Source organism: Canis lupus, chromosome 1, assembly GCF_048164855.1.
Source record: "Canis lupus baileyi chromosome 1, mCanLup2.hap1, whole genome shotgun sequence".
Taxonomy (NCBI): Eukaryota; Metazoa; Chordata; class Mammalia; order Carnivora; family Canidae; genus Canis; species Canis lupus.
The window spans coordinates 85,212,418-85,239,358 of NC_132838.1; the positions used below are offsets into that span (position 1 = coordinate 85,212,418).

The 26,941-nt window shown below is 35.2% G+C and overlaps 1 long non-coding RNA gene and 1 pseudogene across 2 annotated transcripts; both read right to left on the reverse strand.

Annotated features, from left to right (window-relative positions):
- Window positions 1-2,017: 2,017 nt before the first annotated feature.
- LOC140621055 (uncharacterized) lies at window positions 2,018-19,247 on the reverse strand. Of its 2 annotated transcripts, none has more exons than XR_012020780.1 (4): window positions 19,056-19,247; window positions 16,743-16,875; window positions 5,691-5,801; window positions 2,018-2,261 (listed from the first exon to the last, which is right to left on the reverse strand). It is a non-coding gene; the product is annotated as an uncharacterized lncRNA (long non-coding RNA). The 2 variants fall into 2 exon arrangements; XR_012020796.1 differs by having other exon boundaries at window positions 16,722-16,875.
- Window positions 19,248-19,735: 488 nt separating this feature from the next.
- LOC140609097 (U4 spliceosomal RNA) lies at window positions 19,736-19,802 on the reverse strand (annotated as a pseudogene).
- Window positions 19,803-26,941: the final 7,139 nt, after the last annotated feature.

Below are 26,941 nucleotides of genomic sequence, written 5' to 3' on the forward strand. Positions count from 1 at the left end.
AAAAATTCTTTGCTTTGAGTGATTATTTTTCTAAAAGCAGCTACTCCTACAGTTCTATCATGAAAAAAAAATGTCAAAATTAACTCTTATTTTTTGGATATTTTTGTGTTTTTATTTAATATTAATTTCATTTCATAAATCTTGTAAGTTCAAATAAAATATAGCTTTTACAAATCAAGGAAACATGTCTAAATATTAGCCTCTTCCCAAAGTATGGGATAATTAGTGAAAGTACTTGGCTTGAGTTCTTAGGTTTTAGTTTATAATTTGTTTATAGAATCTCTGTTCTTGAGTGGATTCATTTAAGCCTTTCCCCTCTCCCCTAATCTCTAGGGAGGTAAATTGGGGTTCCTAAAGGCAAAATAATGCCAAGAGCAGTTCTCTTGACATTTTCAAGGAAATGTTGGGCTATTCTGATGGAACTTTGGAGTTGTGTGTGGATCCCATCTAGTTCGACTGGTTCGGGAAGTGATATGAAATCCAGATAAAGCAGTTCAGGCAACCTGCTTGCCAGATGCTTAAGGAGCTTATGTGGCTTTGACTTGCCTGGGGAAGCAGAGAAGAAACAGAAACAAAGTGGCCAAATCCTTTCTCAAAACAGCCAAGAACATTCCATTCACCAGAGGCCAAAGCATGGGAGGACTTTTATTTTAGTATTGGTAAATTGTCTTACATTGCTGAGGTCATGTTATTCGATTTTATTTTATTTTATTTTATTATTTTATTTTATTTTATTTTGGTCTGGTTGTTCAGGACACTATGTTTGTTTTTAGTTTATGATGCTCATTTTATCTCTTTTTAAAATAAACAACTATGTCTTAATAGAAACAAAAATCTAACATATTTTTGTGTTGGTAATGGCTTTTCATGTTGTGCCCCTATAAACTTTCCTTGGATAGTTAAATTAATCAAAACTCATCTATTTGTTATATATCAAATGCTGTCACTGTAGTTTATGAGTCAGGGGATCTATAAGGTTTACTTTTCTTGCTTTCACAATGCATAAAGTATTTAGTATGCCTTTCCTTCTTAAATTGATACTTTTAGGGGCTAAGCAGACATGATTCTCAACTTCCCAGCCGCAATGCAGAAAACGTTTTTATTAGGGACAGATCATAGATTGCCATCACTGGAGGGGTTTGTTAGTGTCTTCTGGATTTGTATAAACACCTTGGGAAAGTGGATGCTGTCCCTGACATTCATGAGATAATTCCGTCAAAATGACTTAGCGTATACCTACTCCCAACCAAGAATAACTGAATTATATAAATATATATGTATATACATTCTGGAAATTCTATATAATTATATAATTATAAAATTAGATAATATATGTGTGTGTGTATATATATATATATATATGTATATATATCTCAAAGCTACACACACACGGCTAGTTTTATAGCTAGTTTAAGTCCCTTAAGAATATGAGAAGTCTTGAGGATAGTTCTAATGATAAATTGTAGGAATAAGGACATGAACTATAAATATGTTAGTCCTAATCTCTAACTGTGCTGTTGTGGCAAGAATGCTTTCTTTATGCCTGGGCATTTTTTCCTTTTATGATAACCAGTTCCAGGTAAAAACTGAGGGTTTGTAATCAGGAAAGGGTAATGAACCCTATATATTTTCTTAGTGTTCTCTTGGGAGTAGGATGTCTTCTCCAGACCTACAAGATACAGTCTGTTTTCCTAGATAGTAAGAAAGTGGAGGAGTGCCTGGGTAGTCAGTAGGGTAAGTGTCTGACTCTTGATTTTGTTTCAGGTTATGATCTCTGGGCTGCAAGATGGAGCCCCAGGTCCAGCTCAGCACTGAGCATGGAGCTGGCTTAAGATTCTGTCTCTTTCCCTCTGCCCCTCCCACCCATCTACCAAACCCACACCCCACTTGTGCACGAGTACACTCTCCCCCTCAAAAAAAAAGAAAGTGGAAAAAGGAAATGAAATTATAATTAAGAATTTTCAGTTAACAGCTTCCTACAAAGGGCACTGAAACACAATTAGTTAACCCAATGAAATATTGTAATCTTATTTGGCAGATATTTATTGAAGAATCAGTATGTTTTGGCATTGGGAAAACAGAAGTGTATTACTCAGGTCAAGTTCGTGTATGGATTTCAGAAAACCAAATATTGCAATAACTTAAGATAGATGTTTCCTTCTATCATCACATGTAAAAATCTCAGCTTCTTCTGTCTTGCTGCTCTGCTTCTCAGACCCTTGGCTGAAGAGCTTTACCCATGAAGACAGTATGTTGGCCAGCTGAAGGAAGGGAAGGAAAGGAAAATATGAGGGAAGGACAACTCTCCACCTCCTCCCTCATCTTTAGGAATGCTTTCCATAAGACATATAGCACACCTTTATTTTTATCCCACTGGCCAGAAGTTAATCATGTGCTTAAAGCAAGTTTAGGGAGAGCTGAGAAATGCTGTCTTTTCTGATTATTTACATTTATAGCTAATATTTCATAAAATCTTTGAAGAGTCAGCCTGTTTGATAGATGCTCATGAAAATCAGGGAAATGGGTTTTTGTGAATATGTCAGTGAGAAATTAAAAAAAAAAAAAAGAAAACTAAAGGGGATGGGAGGACTGGATGACTATAGCATATTTGTGGCAATTTAGATTCAAGAGTGATTGTAGGTGAGTGAAGGACCCTAACTGTGATAGCAAACTCCCCCGAGATATTTATCTTCTGGAGCTTATCTTCTTTCCTCAAAACTTGATGAATTTTTGAAGGTATGAGGGTTTTTTTTAGAGAGAATATATTTCCCTGTCATTACTACGACATCTTACCTCCGCCAAAGGACTGAGGTGAATATCTGCAAGAAAGGAGATGATCTAGGAAGCTAATTGAATTAGAGATCAGTTTGTTAAAGAGTATGGAAGAGGGCTTCTAGCTTTTTTAGTTAACTGATCTACATTGGATATTTTCAATGTAGTTAACCAATACTTTGAGTTAGAACAAAGCAATATTTCATTCCTTATATTTCAAAATGAGTGTAAGTTAAAGACAGAAAATTTTGGATTTTAAATTGAGGTTTACGTAAATACTATCTCAATATGAAACTGAGTTCAAGTGTGTCTTTGTGGATTGGAAACCTTACCATTTTCAAATAAATGAAACAACCCTATTTAAGTGACAATGCATATTTATCAGGCTCTGTATATCTTTTAATTTTTATTTCACACATTATCTGGATAAAGAGAGGAAATATTTTTTAGTTATCAAGCCATCATGTTTAGAGAATATTGGATGTAATAAAATATTAGTGAAATATTGCATACTGGTCATATGAATATACTACCTTGTGGGTTAGAGCCATAAGTTGAAATAAACCATATTCTCTGTCAAAATGAAGCTTATAATTAAGCCGAACAGAAGGTAAGATCCAGGATAACTACTAATATAATACAGTACCAGATAAATACCAACTTAGTAAAACCTATGATAAACAAGAAGAATGCAGAAGGATCCAGAGAAAGGAAGACTATTTTAAGTCTTTGCATTGATGCATTCACAGACAAAAAGTTTATCTTGATATATTTATTGGAATGTTGGTAGAATTTAAATAATTTTTCATGTATGCGGTCTTTTGAAAGCAGAAAAAAAATTTTCTTTAAAGCACTTTAGATATAACCATTCTTCAGGTACAATACTTGAAATCATGTTTATTTTTTGAAGCTAATTTATATTCCAAATCTTTTGCAAGTATACAGTGATCTAGAAGTTATGAAGCTCAGGATGAACTGAATGTGCAACTTCCATGCTGACTGTTGCTGCAATGAAGGGCCTAGGTTCCGATCCCCATAAAACACATTATTTCACTGAATCAGGTACAAGGCACCTAGCGCATAGTATCTAACAAGCATTATCAGCACAGAGTTTTATTATGATGCCTAATTAACAGAAAAGAGGCTATTACAATAAATGATTAGGTGAAAAATGAAACTGATGAACCAGTCCCTAACTCCACCAGATTTCTTTTGCTTTCACTTGTTTTTACCTTGGTCACACTGGCTGAATATGAGTTGGTTTATTTCTTCCTGAACCCATTGCAGAAGGATGAAGATGCTTTACTTATTATTCTATGCAATCTATAACCAGGTCATAGGTGTCTTCCATAATCCTAAATACATGTTTTTTCTCTTTCAATTATTTTGATATAATGCTGATCACAGGTAGAAGAGCCAGAATGACTTTTTCAAAGGGAATAACTCAGTTTTGATTCTGTGCTGACATCTTGCCTCCACAGTGTTATTTCTAGCCCTATTAAAATCTCATACTCTTACAATTAAAACACAAGCACCTTGTTTAGAGTACTTCTGGTGTCACATTAAGTCTACATTGTCAATTATACATGGTTAATTGCATGCTGAATCATAGTAAGTATGTAACCATTATATATTAAGAAGCTAAATAAGATCTTTTTATTGTTAGATCCTGGAAAAGCAGAGATATATCTTTTTCTGCAGTGATGCATTTGGTCTAGGCAGATCATATCAGCATACCTTATTTGTCAAAATGGCTTGATCTTGCGTAATCAGGAAAGTAAAAACTTTTTTTTTCTTAGGCATATACATACTGACATACTTTAGTAATTTCAGTATGTTAAATGTCAAGTTACATGTGACTATCTGGTAATAAATAGACAAGAGATTGCATAGGAGTCATAGCACATTTACACAGTGTGTGGAATATAGTGTATGGAACTGAAAATCAATTCTTTTAAATTCATAGGGTGAGGTCAGTATAACTTTTCTTTTGGTCATGCAAGGTGATACATATATCTTCAGAGCACAAAATCCTCAGTGATCACAAGCGAAGCTTAAAAGTAAATGAGGTCTTTTTTAAAACTGCAGAGTCACTTTTAACAAGACTAAGTTTATGTAAATTAGGTATTGAAATAAAGAGAAGCTAATATTTCAAGTATAAACCTTTGATGTGGAATTGTGCTTTTGTATTTAGTATTTTGAAATTCACATAGTTTGTTTTATTCTATGGTGCTTTAGCCAGCAAAATCTTCTCGGACCTTATCACTATCTTTATTTATTTATTTATTTATTTATTTATTTATTTATTTATTTTCTAAGAGAGGGAGGGAGAGGAAGAGGTGCAGCGGCAGGCAGAAGGAGAGAGAGAATCTTGAGCAGACTCTATCCAGTGCAGAGCCAGACACCGGGCTTGATCCCACAGCCCTGAGATCATGACCTGAGCTGATATCAGGAGTCAGATACTTTACCAACTGAGGTGTCAGTTGGTAAAATGAAGTAAAGATGAAGTCAGCTTAATTTTGACTTAAGTTTGTTATTGATGATTAAAGGGGATTTTAAAAAGTGAATCACAAAACACACTGGGATCAAAAACAGTATGCACGTGTCCATGGTCTGGTGAACACAGTCACCAAGGCTTTGGCATGTACCTCCTTGCACGTGATTGAAGGTACAAGCTGGCTGGACTGCTGATCTGGAGGCAGCAGGTAAAGAACGGGATTTGCATCTTCACTGTGACATAGGTCAGGTATTCTGCAGCAGCAGGAGATGGAGTCAACCTTTGGAACTACAATAGGGCTTTCCCACTCAAGGAAATAAGCTAAACAACCCATTTCCCTGCTAGTCAATGCTACAATTTGGCAGAAAGCTTTGGACCCGAGAAGCCAAAAGCTAATGGATGAAGACATAACCCTACATACAGGAAGTGACTTGCTGACCAAATTGTTGATCTTCAAGATCTCCTTGGTGTAAGTGCTGATCTGCAAAATCATTCTGAGAAGTGGCCAGAGAGGAGGTGGCAGTTATAGGTACTGAAAACAAAAAGAAAACAAAACATTAGACCAGAAGGGTAAACACAAAAGATAGAAGGATAAGGGAAGGGGAGAGGGAATCACACAAACACACATACACGCACATGCACACATTATATAGTGTTAAAATTCAACTGAGTAAATTTTTATATCTAATTGGCTTTATTAAATGGTTCATGAATTAGGCATCATCCTATCTAGCAAGTAAAGAGGAGTCTCCAAAGAGTTGTACAAAATGGAAGGTTTTTATAAGCAGGAAAGTGTGGAAGAAAATTATTTGCGTATGCGTGCCTGCGTGCGTGCACGCGTGCGCGCGCGCACACACACACACACACACACAGACACTAGGATTCTTCCAAGCAAGTTCACTCTCCCTTAGTGGGGGAGAACAGAAGGTTTTATCATGCAGATTACCTCCTCTTCCTTTGGGGAATGGAGAGTACCCCTGTAATAGATTACCTTAGTGGTACTTCATGAGAAAATTCCTGACTGACCAGTTAAAATTTATATTTCTGGGGAGATCCAAACTGCAGTTAGATTAGGCACTAAGTCCTGGTTTGGTGACCGCCTAAATGATGCCATTTGAGCCTGTGGCTTTCTTTCTAACAATAGTTAAAATATATATATATATCATGTATCTAATACACATACAATATATATATTATAATATATAATACATATGAATATATATATCCAACAAACTACAGTTTCTGTATTTGAGAAGCTAAATGGAGACATTAAACTAAAGTTATAAATGTAAGGGAATCATATGCATAGTGATTTTATTTGAATCCTTACTACTACTGGATTTACTATGAAGTAAATATAAAGAGATTTGGCTAAAAATGGGAAACCAGAAGAGAATGTTACAGTGAGTGTATCAAGAAGAAAATCAGTACATAGTAGAAAAATCAGGAAAATAAAGTTGCACAGTTCTTGGTTCACAGTATTCAGAAAATGTTTAGAGAAAAGATATAATTTTGTATAAAAAATCTCCTTAGAGCTAATTGTGCATGCCATTCACTTTGATCATAATTATTCCTTAGCCACAGAAACGTATCAACAAAAAAATAATCAAATTGCCAAAAAACATAAGGAATCTCAAATAAGCCCTGTTGGTTGACTAAAATTATCCACTTTTTAAGAAGCAAAAAAAAAAAAAAAAGTAAAAATACAGTTTACCAAAACTCAAAGACTTCCACAAATGGTGTACCTAAAGATACACATATTATTTATGAATAGAAGAAAGGAAAATGTAGACTGTCCTTTTATAAAATAACAAATTATAAAAAAAAACAAGGAAGCAGAAATAGAAAAATATATTTAGTAATGCTACAAAATATCTCAAAAAGCAGCCCCATTATGTAGCTTTTTTTTAATATCAGCAACAAAAATACATTAGATAAAATTCTGGAAAATCTATTCTTAGAAAATGGAAAACATTTATAATAACTAATGTATTTTTTAATATTTGGAAAAATTATAAATGTTTATTTGAAATATGAAGAAAATCCTTATAAATAGCTAAAGAAAATAGATTAAATATAAAATGGAAAACTCTTACATTTACTAAATATGCAAATACTGTTACTGATAATATTTAGTAATCTTTTTAAAAAATTTTTATTTATTTATGATAGTCACACAGAGAGAGAGAGAGAGAGAGGCAGAGACACAGGCAGAGGGAGAAGCAGGCTCCATGCACTGGGAGCCCGATGTGGGACTCGATCCTCGGTCTACAGGATCACGCCCTGGGCCAAAGGCAGGCGCCAAACCGCTGCGTCACCCAGGGATCCCAATATTTAGTAATCTTAAGGCAGTTACTCTCAAATACTGGTAGTCATGTAAATAGATAAGAGTTTACTGGACTACAAATTTACAATATATATGAAAGACTGAGTATTATATGATAAAAATATAAAGTGTTTATGTAGGTAGGGGAAATATTCAAACAAGCCTATTATTATTATATTATTATTATACTATTATTCATCATACTTGCAAATCAAAAACACCACATAAAGATATCATGATGAAGTGGTTAATTGCACTATGGTATATCTGCATTATTTAGTTAGTGAAAGCAATGTTATAAAAAACTATTTAAAAAATAAACTATAGGGATCCCTGGGTGGCACAGTGGTTTAGCGCCTGCCTTTGGCCCAGGGCGCAATCCTGGAGACCCGGGATCAAATCCCACGTCAGGCTCCCGGTGCATGGAGCCTGCTTCTCCCTCTGCCTGTGTCTCTGCCTCTCTCTCTCTCTCTCTCTGTGACTATCATAAATAAATAAAAATTAAAAAAAATTAAAAAAAATAAACTAATAAACACATAATTAAATTTTATAGTATTATTTAGTTAAGTGAAAATAATTCATAGGATTGTATACATAAAATATTAACTATGTAAAGGGAATATACCATATGTATACCATACCAACATGCAAATCATTGTAAGTCCTAATTAAAGCCAGTAATTGTTTTCTCTGCATAAGTTTATACATGATATTTGTGTAATGCTTTTTATCACTGTATATAAAGAACATATATCTAAATTCAGAAATAAACACAATTATATTAAAGATTTTAGACAGAAGAAAGGTGAGTTGATTTTGGAAGAGCAAACCAATATGTGAAGTTCAGTAACTTTATGAGCAAGAAAATAAATTCAATATGATCTGTGTAAGATTTTTAAATGGGTTGAAGCTCATTTCAATGGATCTTTGAAGGTAAAATGTTGGAGCAGTGTTTTAACATTTTCTCCCACGACACTGATAATGATCTCACAAAGTTGTTTATAATCATTTTATTGCATTCATCAGCTGAGACTAATTATAACTCAGATGAAAATCATCCTTGCAGAGTGCATTCTAAATATTAATAAACATAAATAATGCAAGTTTACTATTAAAGCAATTCAAAACAACAAACAGAACCCACAGGGAGTTCCTTAAAATTAATCTGGTTCCACATAAATTCTGTCTTAAAATGTTCAAAGCAACAATATCCCATATCACAGGATATATTAACTTTCTCCTTTCTTTTTGTTCTGTTTTCTAATTTTGTAGGACAAAGTAATAGATGTGAGTGGTTGGCAGGTCAGGAAGAGTTTAGTGGTAACTTCTAACAAGGAAAATAGAATAACTTAAATATGAATTGGCTAAGAAAGAACTGAGAACAAGCTCCTCTTGTTGCTTTGCTTTTCTAAAATTCTGGAATGTTATTCATACCTTTTATCTTCATTTCCTGGACTGTCAAAAATCGCAGCTATTGAGGATATGGAAATGTATTTGTAACTTCAAATATCTATTTTAAATAAATGGCCTTCAAATCTCAGATAAATTGACACATTCGATTTTAAAACTTGTAGCTTTTAACAGTATCGCTATTGAATTTTAAGGGGTCTTATTTCGATTGTTTCAGAATGAAAATATATCACACAAGCAAAATGATTAGCTTTACGACCTTGACAAATTAATTAACATTTTATAGTTGCCATCTGATCATTGATGATAAGTTTTTCTCCTTCACAAAATTGTTATTAGCATGAAATGAGATATGATTTGTAAAACACAGAACACAAACTCTATTAATGTCTATCCCTATTATTACTGTCATGTTTCCTTCCTGGTTCTGCATGCCATTACAGTTTATTGCCATTCCTTTCCTGTTACTGGACTCCTTGAATTTGAAGAGATGTGTCAATACCAATTTTAACTCTGCCACTTAATATGTGGTCTCAGTTTTCTCAATCTCACTTTTCATGTGTTAAATGGCATTAGCAGTACCTGAGGTAACCTATAGTCAGCTATAGCCACTCCAAATACATGGGAGAGGAAAAAAATAAAACAGACATGTGAAAATACTTGTAAAGTCTAAAATGCTATTCAGAGAGTAACTCAGGTTATAAAGCTGCACATTTGTGCTAATTCTGAAATTATACAATGTCAAAAACTTTAGTTACAATCTGGCATACAATGAGCAAGTGCTTCCAAACATATATAAAGATAACTTCTAGAATTTTGTGGTGATTGAGCGTGTTTATTTAAAAAGACACAAATTAAAAAAGAAAACCATGATGCTTTTTCAAGGTTTCCCTTTTGTCATTCAGAACACTTGGTGTTCTGTAGACAAAATTTATGTTTCCTTGGATAATGTCAAAAAGTTTGTTTTCATTAAGAGATTTTTAATCAACCAAATACAAGAAATCTTAACACTCTACTTTGTTGTTTTTTTTCCCCCACAAACCTTCTTATCATAATTTCTAACATGACTTTAGTAAAGATCTTTCATTTCTTCCCTCTCTATAAAAGAAATGTTTTATTTAAAAAAAAGAAAAACCTATTTAGTAAATATGACTACAGTCATACCATGTGAAAGTTAAAAGCGTATCAAGTTCAATGACGGTAATGAATAAAGAAATTCCCAAAACAGAAAGTTTGACTTAAAACATTTGCTGCATTTTAATGCTTTAGATTAAAGATGCAAGTGGTAAACTCTCAGCAAACTTCCAAATCACAAGGTCAGTAAGAACGGAGTTGCTAAAGGTCATATTTCAAGACAAGAGGAGAAATATCTAGATTCAGTGTTTATATATTTGGTTAAATCATTTAGATTTGCATAGTAGAAAACAGAAGAGTGACCAATTTACATGATGATTTCATTTAATCATTAATGTCACTAAAATTCTGAAGGTGTTGTTATCCTTTTTCATATTTGCAGATTTTTCTGCTGACTCTGGATTGATATGGTGGAATGAACATCTCTATAAACAGTTCATATTGAGAACAAGTTTCCCATAAGTGGTGAAATTGAAAAATTTTGTCTTTAGTCCCTTCAGATCCAGACAATTGTACAGGCAAATTAAATCAAAACTTAAAGGAACAGATCAACTATGTTCTGTAGAAAGTCTTCTTTGAAATATAAGGCTCCCAAACTCATATGATAAACTCTAAAATAAGTTTGATGGTCAAACTGGACAAGAATAATATAATAAAAGAAAACTGGAGTCAGTCTCATTGATGAACATAATTACTAAGATCTTTGGTGGTAAAAACAATACATGATGATGAAGTAAATTGTAGCATAGGAAGGCAAGGCTTAAGTGATTTAGTTCACAGCATTAACATCTTCCAGAAGGAAAATGCTAATGCTCTTCTCAAATTGCTGCATTTTCTTCATCATTACCTTTCTTTTCTTCCCTGTCCTCCTTTTCTCTTCCCTCTAACCTCTGCTCCAACCTCTAACAAATACTTAATTTCTCATATGCCTAAATTAATTTAGCCTTCTGTCTCAGAGTAAAGGTATCTCAAAAAACTTATTCAGACTTATGTGTCACATTCATAGAAACATTTATGTTAGAGACTATATATGGGATTAAGGCAGCCAGTGCCATGAGTTAAAGAGCCATAGATAGTAGTACAAGAACCACTTTGGATTTGGAATGGGGGTGATTGACTTTGTATCTATTTAAGCTCATCTCTGAGCTCACCACAACTCTCCCCATGGGAAAGGTGATGGGCGACCTTACTATTACACGCAAGCTGAGTTGCTCTTTGCTGCTGATTACCTTTGACTCCAGAACATGATAACTTCTCCTCTTTGACTTCCACCACATGATGCAGTGTTGATGTGCGTCTTTCACCCCTTAGCTAGTAATGAATGATAAAATCATTTGGTCTTATCCTTTAATCTGCCCTTAGGATATGCCTTTCAACTTTTTTTTCATGCAAAAGACTCTTCTTCAATACACACCAAAGGATTACTTGTCATGCTCTGGATCAAAAATTCAATACCCAGGGATAATTCCTTCTAATAAATGTATCCCTCATCTTCATTTATATGGAACTTCAAAAAATAGTCATTTTCATCATTATTATATTTATGTAATAACTCTACTCCACCATTACATCTACTAAAAGCACTTAGAAATTAAAATACAGTAAGAGGGACGACTGGGTGGCTCCGTGGTTGAGCATCTGTCTTTGGCTCAGGTCGTGATCCAGGGGTCCTGGGACTGAGTCCCGCATCAGGCTCCTCACAGGGAGCCTGCTGCTCTCTCTACCTCTCTCTCTGAGTCTCTCATGAATAAATAAATAAAATCTTTAAAAATAAAAATAAAATAAAATACAGTAAGAGTAGGACATTTAGGAGCGTATGGGTGGCTCAATCAGTCTCAGGGTCCTGGAATCCAGCCCCCTTTCAGACTCCCTGCTCTGTGGTGATTCTGCTTCTCTCTCTCACTCTGCCCCTCCCCTTCACTCATGCTCTTTTTCAAATAAATAAAGTCTTAAAAAAAAAAGAATAGGACATTAATAAGTTTAAAAATGAGTCGGTGAAGGTAGATGCTGTCAAATATTTGGAATGACTAAAATCAGGCATTAAATTTAGCAACCAAGGCAAAATGGGAATTTATGAGATATAATTTTCTACCCCCACCCCCACCCAATGTATGGCTTTCCATACATGAAAGCCATAGTAATACAAAAGAATAGAAGATAGTCTAAAATAAATACATTTCTATTGCTCCCATCTTTTTGAAAAAGAGATATAAAAGAATATACGCACAGTGATTTTCCTCTAGATAGAGAAAATAAAGGAAGGCTAATACAATCATTCCTACATTTCCATCATTCTATTCTGCCCAACAATAAGGAAATATTGTATTGAAGGTACATTTGCCAATTTATAATATTTTGAACTTAAATGTCAGCATGTAATTTTCCTAAAATTTCCTAACACAAAGATAATGAAGCTGGAAAATACTTGAGAGATAATTTCTCTTGGGTTGAACAGTTCAGAACAGATAGTTATCTTTCTTTTTTGTAAGAATTTACATAACTATCTATGATGATTTTATAACCTTGGGTGGTCAAGAATGAGCTAAACCCTATCTGCTCTCATTTAACAGAAAAAAAAAGTGCAAAAATAAACCAAAAAGGCTAAAATATCAAAATGTTCTGTTAGATAATATTTGAAACATTTTAACAAAGCATTTTGTGTTTTGGTGTAGATATGATGAAAGCCTAATTTTCTCAAATGCAATGAGGTACTCTACAGTTCCTAAAATATTTCATGGATTTTGTTTAAAATATATATAAGAAATTAGTAATTTAAAAAAATAATTTTCATGCTCAGGGCCTTCATAGAGGGATTAATATGTAAACATCAATTTTGACAATCCAAAAGAAGAATAACACATATAATGCATATGCTGAACTCTTTTTTTTTTTTTTCTCCATGTGCTTGTGAAATCTTGAGTTGATAGAGCCCTGTAGGATAAAAATGTGGATACCTTGGTCTGCAGCCTCTCCTTTTCATTATAGGAAGGTGTATAGTTTTTCCACAAAGTAGAATAGAAATAATGGAGTTTAACTTCTGCGGCCAACTTATAAAAAGCAATGTAGTTTTTTCCTGTGTATGTGTTTATGTGCACACATATAATTATTTATTAGTATTTTAAATCATTGCAATATTTTTTATGAGATTATATGTACATTTTCCACCTTGAAAGCATGAATAGAATACATGACTAATAATGACCAAAAGCCAAATTGCAAATTCTAAGCACTTCTTCTCCTTCTACATAATTTTCTTTTCTCTCTCTTTCTCTCTCTTTTTCCCTCCATAAATGATGGTTAAATGATCTTGAAATTGGGTTTGAATAGCACTAAAAATAATCACAATTACCCAGGTACTTAGTACTCATATTTCAAACCAGATTTTATTTTTCATTCTTCCCATTTCCAAAGTTTCTGCAGAAAATTTATTCACATTTTTTATTGGAATTTCTGGATTTTGTGCCTAGCTTGATGAAATAAAATAGCAGAATTTATCTGTTTAAATGGGCTCTTTACTTTTAATTGTGAATTTAAAACATAATAAGAAAATTTATTCTAATGCTTGACAAATCTTTTTTTTTTTTAAAGATTTTATTTATTTGAGAGAGAGTGAGTGAGAGAGAGCATGAGAAGGGGAAAGGTCAGAGGGAGAAGTCAACTCCCCACTGAGCAAGGAGCCTGAAGCCCGGCTCAATCCCAAGACTCTGGGCTCTTGATCTGAAGTCTAAGGCAGATGCTAACTGCCTGAAGCACCCAGGCACCTCTAGTGCTTGACAAATCTCAATGAGTGTTACAAACTTGGGCCTAAATGAATAGATTAAAGAAAAAGTATGTCTTCCCTACTCCAAACTTTTATTAATATTAACCATTTTTTGACTTTATTCTTCTATATTTTCATAATTAGGAAAAACCTAGATTATTCATTCGAGGCATGCTAAGTCTTGTTTTATAAAATGTTGTGTTTTTAAGGACAGTTACTCATCTTTTTTCATAGAATCAGGAAGATGTGACTTGGAAGGAAACATGTAGATACTCTTACAGTATTTTCATTTCGTTGGGAAAGCCACAAGCACAAGTTGCATGGTTGGCTGTGACGATGTGAACCTGAGAGTTGGTTCCTAACCCACCAGTTGGGTGATTTTTCCATTAACTTATTTTCTCATTTTTCCAACTGAATTCAATTTTGACAAAAATTCTTCATAGTTTCCTCGCCGTGCCTTTTTTATAAAGACTCGAGTAGAAAATCAAACCAAACCTCCCAAGAAAAAATAAACAATCAAATGAACAAAACAAATTAACAGGCAAATTAATCGTAAACATGTCCACAAAACAGAATAAAGAGGATTAAAGGGGGGGGGGAACCCAACAACATTAAACTTCTGCCTTATTTTTCTTTGAAGAGGATTAAATTTTCTACAGAAAACTGAGTGTGATAGATTATTTTTTTAAAGTGCTGTATGGCCTTGGTTCTGCTGTAAAATTCTCAGTGATCTGTAGAATTAAATGCTTGTTTGGAGGCTGACTTTTGATCATCTGTAAAACTTGTGTGGGAACCAAATCAGTCACAAGATCCCTTTCAACTCCAAAAATCTTATTAAAATAAACAAATAACCAAAAAAGAAACCCACATTTTTTTTTCAATATGGTCTGTCAAGTAGTTGTCAAATGGACAGCTACAAAATGTCACTTCCTAAATATTACAGCAATGGTTGCTTTAAGAAGCATCACTTGTAGGAGGTTGCACAAAGAAAGCAAATGCCAGCACAACTTCATGTTGAAAATTGAGTGATCATTAAATCAAAAAAAGAGATTTGGATAACGAACTTACTTTTAGATCTCAATCATTCATTCATAAATTTATTCTCGAAATTACACCTATCATTGACATTTTCTTTCTCTGTAAAATAAACTTGATATCTAATTAGAAATTTGACTATGCTCAGTAAACTTTAGCAAGCCTCATTTAAAATATCAGAGCTTATTATTATGCTCAGTATATTTTAATACTTTTTGAGATGTCAATGGAATCTCGCTCAAGAGACAGGATCCTGCCTAAAGTTGCATAGTGAAAATATGGTCACAACATTGGTTTCTTGACATACATTCCTTTAAACAATTATTTAAATTCTAAACGGTCTCTCAGATTTCAGTTAAGCTTTAAACTGAAAATGAAAATAAAACTTGTAGTGTGGACGGATGGGTGATAGAAACTGAGTGGCTAATTTCATTAGTACCTAGTGCTGTATGTTCCTGGGCGATTCAGTAAAAAACAAATAGATTTGCAAAACAATACCATTTAATTTAAAATTTAATTTTCCTCTAAATTTCTGTTTGGAAGTCTAAGCATTACTAATTTACGTGAAAAAAGGTAGCAGGACAACTGTTTTCTTCCTAAATCCAGGCCCCCCCACCCCCACCCCCACCCCCACCCCCGCTTTCTCTGCATGTACTAAAAAGCCTCTACTGGTACCAATTTCTACCTTTACATAGATCTTCTAGGTTGCATTTTACCAATTTACTTTCCATTAATCTTTATGTAGTAACAAATTGGCAGGATGACAAATAAACAGGCAAAGAGGAGAGAATGCCAAAATGTTTTCATTCCACTACTAAGCAGTAAAAAAGAGGAAGACACCACTTTCATCTTTTTGATATGAATACTTCATTTTCACTCCTAGAATGAGAGAATACATTCTGCTTTATTTGGAAAAAAAAAAAAAAAAGTTTCCCTGAGGTGTAAAAGAATTGTAGATAAAGGAAAATACATTGCACTCCATAGCACTTACAGCTAGTTCACTCTAGCTACTTCTTCTTCTAAAACTGGTTTTCCAAAAATCTAAAGTAAATTTACTGAAAGCCAGGACTATTCTTTTGGTACAGAAAACATATCTAATTTATTAACTTTTTTTTTTTACATTCTTAATTAGTATTTTTTTCTAAGAAAGGTCACAAAATGAGTTACATTGTAAATATTTCCAAGGTTTGGAAGAATGGTGACTTATTTTGGGATTGTAAAATGAAATGGCCTACATTTGAGTGTATGGTTAAGTTTGAATTGGTTATCAGATTACTGTAATATTTTTAAAGTGTTAGGATTATGAAATTTGTATTAATGTGATGCATCATGTATCTCTTTATTGTAATTTCCAAGATATCAGAATGGGTCAGGTTCATGGTTCTTTTCTGTTTTATTATCTAACCCTTCTTATGACCTAAGATAACATAAAATTACGTATAATATAAAAGTATTCCATATATTATGTGTGTGTGTGTGTGTGTGTGTGTGTGTGTGTGTGTGTGTGTAATCCGCAAAACAGTAGAAATCCACAGACCAAAGGTTAGTTTCCCCTTTTCTCCTGTAGGAGACAGTTTGCCCAAACAGATTTTACAAAATGGGAATTGGAAGTACACTACATTGCCTCTGCATTTGCTCCTGAGTTGAGCATGCTTGCTTCTTTGCCATGGGCCACCAGTCTCATCACAGATCAAGAACATGGCTTGACATACTTGGGCTGCTCTCCATAGAAAGAGATTTTTCTTTAATAGAAATATTATTTTTCTTAATATTCCTCATATGCCTACCTTGCAGGAAAACATACACACCTATTCACATAATTCGTTCATCTCCAAATCCATCCTTCAGAGTACATTAACCAAATAGGTGTTTTTTTAGTCTAGAATAAAAATCCTACAGGACTCCACAGGATATTAGATGTTGAAAGGTTTTCACAATAGTCTAGGAAGAATAAAGATATAGTAATTCTGGTCATCTTTCTATTTTTCTCAGAAATATGAATAGTGAATATACTTTTTTTTTACCCCCTGTTTGTCATTGGGTATCATTTGTTTTCTAAGTATATAGTTGGTTTAAATCACACTGTATAAATCACATTTATACATATAACACACACATACATACACACAAATACATAAATCTCATGGATAAAAACAAGTTCTCAGAGACACTTTAAATCATAGTGCAAGGCAGCCCGGGTGTCTCAGTGGTTGAGTGTCTGCCTTTGGCTCAGGTCATGGTCCTGGGGTCCTGGGATCAAGTCTTGCATCGGGCTCCCTGAGGGGAGCCTGCTTCTCCCTCTGCCTGTGTCTCTGCCTCTCTGTCTCTGTCTCTCTCTCTCTCCCCCCACCCTGTGTCTCTCATAAATAAATAAATAAAATCTTTAAAAATAAATAAATAAATAAATAAATATGCAAAGGACCAAGCTATTTGTGAACTGTAAAGATGTTTTCTTTAACTTCATATAATTTCTTAATAAATAAAAGTTTACAAATCAGGAAATTCCACATAAAGTTCAGGATACTGACAATTATTAAAGTTTATACTATCTTGCTACATTGGGATGGCATCCCGAAATGGCAACAGTAGGATGAATCTGATTAGTGGTGCACCCTTTCGATTGAGCATAAGCTCTCCATCTTGACATTCTCTCTATCACACACACAATGTATGTATATGCCCTTACAGCCAGCCACTTGTCACTTTTTTACCTTCCAGGATCCTAAAATACGTGTTTGTAATTGTGTTAGAGTTCTCCAGAGAAACAGAATTAATAACATGTACAAATATATACTTATATACACATATATGTATGTGTATGTGTGTGTGTGCATGTGTATATATATAAATGGCCCATGCAATCATGTAGGCCTCCATAATTGCATATATTATATATATTATATATATATATAATCTCCCATTTGCAATCTGGAGACCCAGGAGAGCCTGTAGTATAGTTTTAATCCAAGGCCTAAGGTATGAGAACCAGAAATGATGGTGTAAGTTCCAGTCCAAGTGGAGAAGATTGATGTCTCAGCTTGAAACCAGTCAGATAGAGAAAGCAAATTTTCCATTACCTCTTTTTTGTTCTATTCAGATCTCCAGTAGAACATATGAGGCCCATTCACATTGGGGAGGACAACCTGTTTTATTTAGTGTACCAATTCAAAGATTAATTGTATCCAGAAACACTCTTGATCCACAGGCAGAATAATGTTTGACCAATATCTGGGCAACCAGTGGCCCCAAGCTAACATATTAAATTAACCACCCCAAGTCCACATCTTGTTAACTTGACACTCATACACATATCTTTAAACCACTCTTAATTTCCAGTAAAGACAATGATAAGGTCATAATTCCACCTCACTTGATACAGCTATGTTTTGTCCAAAGAAAAACACACTAACCCCATTCCCAGAAGAGGGGATAAAGTCCTCAAGTAAATTTATTCTCCTTAACTTAAATGTTATAACATCCCCAAACTTAAATACTATGATATAAAATGTATAATACGTAAATATTTTAAGTCAGCACATAATATCATTAAATTATTAATTATGAAAATAAGTCAGTGCATCTTATGTTATATGATAAGGGAATAAAACAGGGAGGAAAAACAAAGATACCTGCTTAATATATGTCACTACAGTATATACTAATAAGATATGCCCCTATGTATTATACAATATTAACATATTATATTGTTGGTTATATTAATGCATGATTAATATAAATCATATATATTAAAATATATAGGAAAACATTCATAACAAAATAAGGACAAGAATTTGACAATTACTGTACGAATTTCCATAACTGGGCACGTAATTGTATCTGGTATTTATAATGACTTCTTCTACTACCCATTCTGCATCTTCTTTGCTTTCAGGAAGCCCTTTAGCTGCTCCTTGGTTCTTTACCAAGCAAAGTGACCTAAACCTTCATTTTTGAAGGATTTGTGCCAGTGATAGTCCTGCCTGGCCTGAGTCGTTATTTTGGTTTTTGTTTGTTTGTTTGTTTGTTTTTTCCTTGTTTTTTTTTTTTATACCTTTTTTACCTCAATCAGTGGGCATGGTAATATTAAGAGACACCCTAAGGGGGGCTCCTATATTCCTTACTTTCATTGTGGAGTGGCAGTCCAGTTTCCCCAGGGTGCTCTGGATTACCCCATCCTGCACTTGACTTCTCTCTTTGCTTGTTTAGTCAGAGGCCTGAGCAACCTAAAGTGGACAGACAGCAGTCTTAATTTCCAGTTCAACAGACTAACTGTTTTTTCTCCTGGTGGAAGTAGCCTTCTATTTGGAACTCTGTCCTCTAGGCCAACAGAGCAAAGGTCGTGGGAACAGGAAGTAAACATTTTGTTAGCGGGTCACTAGGAGTGATGATAGTAAGTGATGACACTCGCATTTCCACTCCTTGATTCCTGGACCCATGAATCCTGGCTATGGGATAAACAACAGCATGTATTGGACTCTCATTCAGAGACTCTCATATGCAGCTTTCTGAAGAAAATTGCTGTAGCCTACAAAGTATTCCCATGTAGCTGGGGCTGTAACTGAGTCTTCAAAAGGTCATTCCAAACTTCTATTAAGCCAGCTGTTTCAGGTTGATAAAATAAATGAATTTCATGAGCATGAGCCAAAGCCAGACTTCTTTTACTATGATGTAAGTTCTTTGATCAGAAGCAATGCTGTGTGGAGTACCATGACAGAAGCATTCTGTAAGTCCATGGATAGTAGTTTTAGCAGAAGCACTGCATGTAGGGAAGGAAAATCCAAATCCAGAGTAAAAGTGTCTATCTTAATTAGCAGTAATCACGCCTCGGATAAACCTCATTGGCTATGATACTGCCACCGTGCAAAGCTTAAAAAGTGTCTATTTTACTAAGACCAAAATTCTCCCATTCTGTAATGGAAGCAGTCTAATGTAATCAGCCTGCCACCAGATAGGAGAATGACCACTCTGGAGAATGGTGTCATATTGGAGACTCAGTGTTGGTTGGTCTCTGTCCTGGCAGTTTGGGCACTCAGCAGAGGCTGCAGCCAGGTTGGCCTTATTAAGTTGAAATTCAGGTTGTTGAGCCCATGCATAAACTTCCATCTATGCCATCATGGCCAACTTGAGATCACTGGGCAATGATAGGAGTGGCAGACAAAATGACCTATTTTGTCTACTTATTGAAATTTATCTCAGCTAAGATCACCATTTGACCATTCACAAAGGACACAAATATCTTCACATTTTCTTGCCAATGCAGCAAGGTCTGTCTACATACCTCTTCCTCAGATTTTCTTGTCACTGGTTTTCCAGGCATGTTCCTTCTAGGCCCCTGACCTTTCAGCCAAACCATTTCCCATGGCCTATAAATTAGTCTATAATCACCTATCTCGTCATGTCTCCTTCCCAGTAGTCCACAACCAAGTGTACCACTCCAAGTTCTGCCCACTGAGAGAATTACCTTTTGCTCCTGTCATTCATTGTTGTCCCAGAAAGCTATAGCGCTCACTGCAGTCGTCCAACATTATAAAGTGGTGTCTACCTATCCTGTAATGTCATTTGTAAACCAGACCTGAATCTTCTCTTCCTCTGTCAACTGGTCATAGGAAACACCCCATCACAGCATAGGTACAGGCCAGAAGAGAAGAGGCAGTGTAGCAAGATGGTATCTATGGGCATTTGGGGCATTTCATGTAACTTACTTGCACCTTCAGAACCTACTTGTGTTGAATCCTATATGTATCACTCCCATTTGATGATGCAGTTTTGTTGTGCACACCCTACTGGATGGCTTGGAGGGACAGGTAGCAGTACCCACTACATAACAGGAAGCTTAAGTCACATGGTAACTTAGTGGCTTTTTGTTCAAGCATTCTGTCTCTATTGAAGCCCAGTAGCTGGCCAATAGCTGTTTCTCAATTGGAAAATATTTGTGTAGGATGGTAGGGCTTGCTCTAAAACACTGATGGTCTGTGTTATGAGTCACCTGTAGGGGTTTACCTAAGGCTTCAAAAAGCATCCCTATCGCCACTAAAACTTCAAGCACCATTGGATCCGGATCATATGTCGATCATATGGCCCAAGTGGCAGAAGCAGCTTTCACAGCAGTTTGTATATGTTTCAGAGCCTTCTCCTTTTCTGAGCATCACTCAAAAGCAGTTGCTTTTCACATCACTGGTAATTGATCCAGAATAACATTCAAATAAGGACTAGTTGCCTTCAAAATCCAGAGTGCCAGTAAGTATGGTACCTCTTTTTTATTGTCAGGGGGGTCAGATGCAACAACCTATTCTTCACCATAGAAGGAATACCTTGACATCCCCCATGTGAGAGGGATCAAATCAATGGATCTGAGCAGTGGTGTACTCTCTTGACTGAACTTAAGCTCTCCATTTTACACCTTTTCTACCATTCACATGATGTACATGTATGGCATTCCAACCAGCAACTTGTCTCTTTTAACTTCGAGGTACTTAGAACATATGTTTGCAGTCAGGTCTTAATCTATAAGGAAAATAAAATCTTCTTATCTGCACCATAATTGGTATATTGACTTTTCCACGGTGAAATTAATCCTTTGCATCATTCCGTAATTAGGTTCTCTCTTTCTTTTCCCTGTCCATCTATGCCTAGACCAAGCGATAATAGTGCCTTTACTAAGGGAGACTCCTGGGCAGCCCGGGTGGCTCAGCAGTTTAGCACCGCCTTCAGCCCAGGGTCTGATTCTGGAGACCCTGGATCAATCAAGTCCCGCACCTGCAGGACCCTGCATGGAGCCTGCTTCTCCCTCTGCCTATGTCTCTACCTCTGTGTGTGTGTGTGTGTGTGTGTCTCTTATGAATAAATAAATAAATAAAATCTTTAAAAAATAAAAACTAAGGGAGACTCCTTTTAATTGTTATACCCTAAAACTACAAGAAAGCTGCAGTTTTGAAATGACTTCTTTTAAACTTGATTTGAGTCTTAGATAAGTCCACTCTCTTGTAGAAATCCTCTTCATATTTGCGGGGAAAGAGGAGCAAATTTCTTTAATTCTTCTATTTATACATACTCAAGTAAGTTGCCTCATAAATGTAATTCATTTTGCTTACCTCAGTAGCAATGATTATGAAGAATATGCTTTAAAGTTTTTTAAGCTTTATCTAAATGTAATTATACTCTCTGTAAAGAGATACCAGGACTAACAGGACCTTTGTTTTTATATCATACTTTTCAGAATTGTAGTACCAGTCAGAATAAAGGGTGAACGTAATTACTCATGTTAGATTTGAATTATGAAAGCTGAATACATGGATGCAAAGAAGACAGGGAAGAGAAAGTGATGTAAGGCACGTAGTAGGGCAGCCTTAGTGCCTCAGCAGTTTAGCGCCTGTCTTTGGCCTGGGGTGTGATCCTGGAGACCTGGGATTGAGTCCCATGTCGGGTTCCCAGCATGGAGCCTGCTTCTCCCTCTGCCTGTGTCTCTGCCTTTCTCTCTCTCTCTCTCTCTCTGTCTCTCATGAATAAATAAATAAAATATTTTTTTAAAGAAACAAAGGCAGGTAGTAGGAGCATGTGCACAGGCATCATGATGTGAAAGGGTATGTTGTGTCTGGAAGAGAAAGTACTTCAATAATGACTAATGTAAATGGTAACGGAAGAGTGATGGGTGAATGTTCAGTGAGGAAACAGAGGGTCCAGAGGTATAGCTGCTATTAAAATAATCCTAGCATGTTTTGCTGAGGATACAAAACACTGTCTTTAAAGCTTGCTGGTAATGGTTGGCCAAATGGGTTTATGGAGTAGTAACATAATACAAATTGTGTTAAAACAAGTATACTCCATGAGCAATATGTATATTAGACACTGCAGAAGAAGACACCAGGATTCATGACATAGAGTAATGAATCTATTTGAATATTTCAGACAAGAATGATAAATATGTTGTATAAGGATTTAGGAATGGGAACGAAGTGTACAAGAGAGATTCAACAGTGTTTTATAGTTAAAATTTGCTCACTGGATATGAAAAGCTTAGAAGTGGCAAACAGAACTGATCAACTAGATGACACAGGGAGGATGAGTTAAAAAAATAACTTGAGCCAGTGTATGGACAGGATTATCACTGAAATAAGATCTATTTTAAAGCCCACACATGCACATCCAAACACACATACACACACACACACATACACACGTGCACACACACAATCTCACACACAAGTATGGCATCTTTCTTTCTAAAAAAACTTTATTTGATTCTTTAATTAATCAATCCCTCTTTATTAAAAGAATGACCCTATCCTATTCCAAAAGATACTAGGAATTTGTCTCAGAATTGCTTTGGCACACAGATGAATTGTTCCACCTAAATTACCAGTTTATTCAATGGCTGCTTTTACCTCCAACCTTTGCCTACCTTTCTCATTTTGAGGTTAAATTGAGCTGAAAGTTTTCACTGACCAGTGAATACATGTTGAGAAATTGAGTGACATCCTTTCAGTTACATAGAAACTCTAAATCAGAGTTAAAGAAAGCAGTCTTTTGAATCATCAGAGTCACTGACAACATATCCACATCTTATTTTATCATCAAAAAACCATTCTTTGGTTCTCTCTTATTGACTGCATTCTGCATAGTAGAGGCAAAAAGCCATTTATGACTATGGAGGAAATACTTAGATGAGAATGAAGTCCTTCATGGAAAAAATGTGTATTATATCCACATGAAAATAATGAGTTGATAATAAAAAAGAGAAGTTGAGAGCCCCAAAGCATCAAAGGGTCTGCCTTCAATCTAGGAATTGTGCCCATAGTGATGGCAATGAAAACTGGGGTGGTGCTTGGGATTTCCCAAGGAGATAACCATACAAAAAAGAGAGAAGCCCACTAGGGGTGAGCCCGTGTGTTTCAAGCTTTAAAAGAATATTATTATAAAGGGATGAGGATAATTTTAAGGTGATTAAAGATGGAAAGGAAAACAGGTATCCCAAAAAACTAAGAAGGAGAGAATTTCAGTGGACAAGTGATGCATGATAACACATGGAGCTAAAAGAAGATGAGTTCTTTAAATGATCCACCAAACATGCCAACTGGAGACCTTACTAGTCCAAAGATGACTTGTGTAGGGAAAGCCTTTTGAAGATATCTTTGAGAGCAGTCTTTGCATTTCCAAACTCTCTCATCTAATACGTTGCTGTGGAAATGAGTTACGTGGATTATAAAATCATAAAAGTTTATGCAAAGTAAGTTAGGAAATCCCTTATAAAATCTGATGTAGAGGCACCGGGTGGCTCAGTTGTTTACACATCTGCCTTTGCTCAGGTCATGATCCCAGGGTCCTGGGATCCAGTCCCGCATCAGGCTCCCTGCTCAGTGGGGAGTCTGCTTCCTCCTCTCCCTCTGCCTGCTGCTGCTCCCACTTGTGCTCTCTCTCTCAAATAAATAAATAAAGTTTGACATAAACCTTTACCCAATCATCCAGTAATTTCGCTCCTAACAATTTATCCAAGTAACATAAAAACATGCTTTCACACACAACAACAACAACAACAAAAACGTGGTCGCACACATTCATAGTAGCTTTATTCGTAATAGCTAAAACTGAGAGCAGCCCCCGTGTCTGTCAACTGGAGAGTGGATAAACTGTGGTATATTTATACAACAGAGTGATAATACTCAGTCATTGATAGGGGTACTGAGACAGGCAACAGCATGACTGAATCTCAAAAACATTACATGAAGTGAAAATAGCCAGACACAAAAGAGCAGCTATTGTGTGATTTCACATAGGTGAAGTTTAATACAAACTCACCTAAATGTTGGTCATAGAAATAAGTACAGTGTTGGTGTGTGAGAGCGTGAGGGATTGACTGGGAAGAGATACTGCTGCATTTTCTAAGGATGTAATTGTTCGATATTTTGGTAGGAATGTGGGTTATACAAGTATATGCATTTGTGAAAATCATGCAGTTGTATACTTAACATTTGATTGTATGTAAATTATTCTTTAATCAAAGGGATGAAGAAACCAAAGTGGAAGGGGAGAGTTCACATGGAAAATGATAATACAGAAGCTTACCTATTTGAGAAGGATAAAGAGAAATGTCTAGAGACGAGAGACAAGACGGATGTAGAATTGTTTTAAAATAGTGTGGAAAACTTGTACATATTCATATAAAAAAAGAACAATACTGGGAGAAATGTTAGTTTTAAAGAGAGAGTATTGATAGAGCAATATCCCACAGTAGGCAGAGGAAATTGGATTAAAGTTACCAAACATGTTTTACTTTTCTTCTCTGAAAGGCCACAAAAGAGACAGAGCAGACTCAGATTTAGGGACTTAGTCCAATTAATTTATAGTGGGTTACATAACCAGTCATGAGAACAGACTAAACATAAAAATTTCATTATTTGGGCCCCACGTTGTCCTCACAAGGATAAGAGTATCTCTTGGGCTCTGTAATTGACTTCTAACAAGGCAGATTATTTTGATCATGTTAGAGACATATCTGAAATGGACTCTACCCTGAACTACTGTCTTGGTAAGGACTAAGCAATGGCAATGCTCCTCTAAAATTGTTTTTATAGAGGAAAAGTCAAGCACTGCCAGAAGCTTTGCAAGAATTACAGTGGATTATAAAGCCTGATACAAACCAAAATTGCCAGATGCATTTGGAAAGAGCTGACAGATCAGAATATGAAATGTTAACTCAAGCATGAACACTTTTCATCTGAGTTTAATGAAAAAACACTGAGTATCTGTGAAACAACAGAAAATAAATGGTAAATACCTCGACAATCAGTGAAACATTTTGGCAAAGTGACTTCACTTTGCCATTAATTTTGGACTCTAATAGAATATGTTGGCCAGAATTATTAGGAACAAACGAATGGGTAAAAAGCAATCCATGTATGTTTGTGCAGTGCTATTAGGAATTTGAGAATGTCTGAGAATGATTAGAAAATCTTAAAGAACAATACTGGTTTAAATAATGACAAACAGTCCAATGCTCCAAAAACAAAGCTCCGAAGTGGCTTCACTGAAAATTACTTATATTTGAAACTATGGATTAAGAAACTTCAGTAAATAAACCAAATGGAAACCATCTGAGAGGAGAATGACAGAAATAGGAAATACCCTCAAAATCACCCCACAAAAATATAGTAGGAAAAAAACTCACATGCTTATATTATGCATTTGGTCTCATTGGGAATAAATCTCTCCATATTGTTTAAAAACTCTGGCTGTGTTACTGTGTAAAATTTCATTTTTTAATAAGTACCTATTTAAATTTTATTATTATTTATTGTTATTATTTTAAATTCTCCCATTTTCTCCCAATAAAATAAACTTATTAAAATTCTGTCAAATATTTGATTCTATTTTTTTTCCTATTGTTTGTGACCTATCAAGCAGTTTTTTTTTTTTTAATTTTTATTTATTTATGATAGTCAAACAGAGAGAGAGAGAGAGGCAGAGACACAGGCAGAGGGAGAAGCAGGCTCCATGCACCGGGAGCCCGACGTGGGACTCGATCCCGGGTCTCCAGGATCGCGCCCTGGGCCAAAGGCAGGCACTAAACCGCTGTGCCACCCAGGGTTCCCTATCAAGCAGTTTTTTAAAAATGGATATAAATAATACAAAGACACAGGATTTTCATTATTTTTTAATAGAGGATACTACAGTATATAAACAGCATATCTTTCCCAAGCCACCATGAATCTAGGGGAGGTTGTCTTAGTTTGCCATAACATAATACTAAAGACTGGGAGGTTTAAATCACAGAAATTTATTTCTGAAAGTTCTAAAGTTTCGAATACAAGAGCAAAGTGTCAGAAAGTTTGGATTCTCCTAAAGCCTGTCTTCTTGGCTTGCAGATAGCCATCTTCTCTCTGTGGCCTCACGTGGTATTTTATCTATATGAGTGATCCCTGATGTTCTTTGTTCTTCTTGTGTTCATAAGGAAACCAGTCCTACTGGGTTAGGGTCCCACTCTTATGTTTTCATTTAACCTTGATACCCTTTT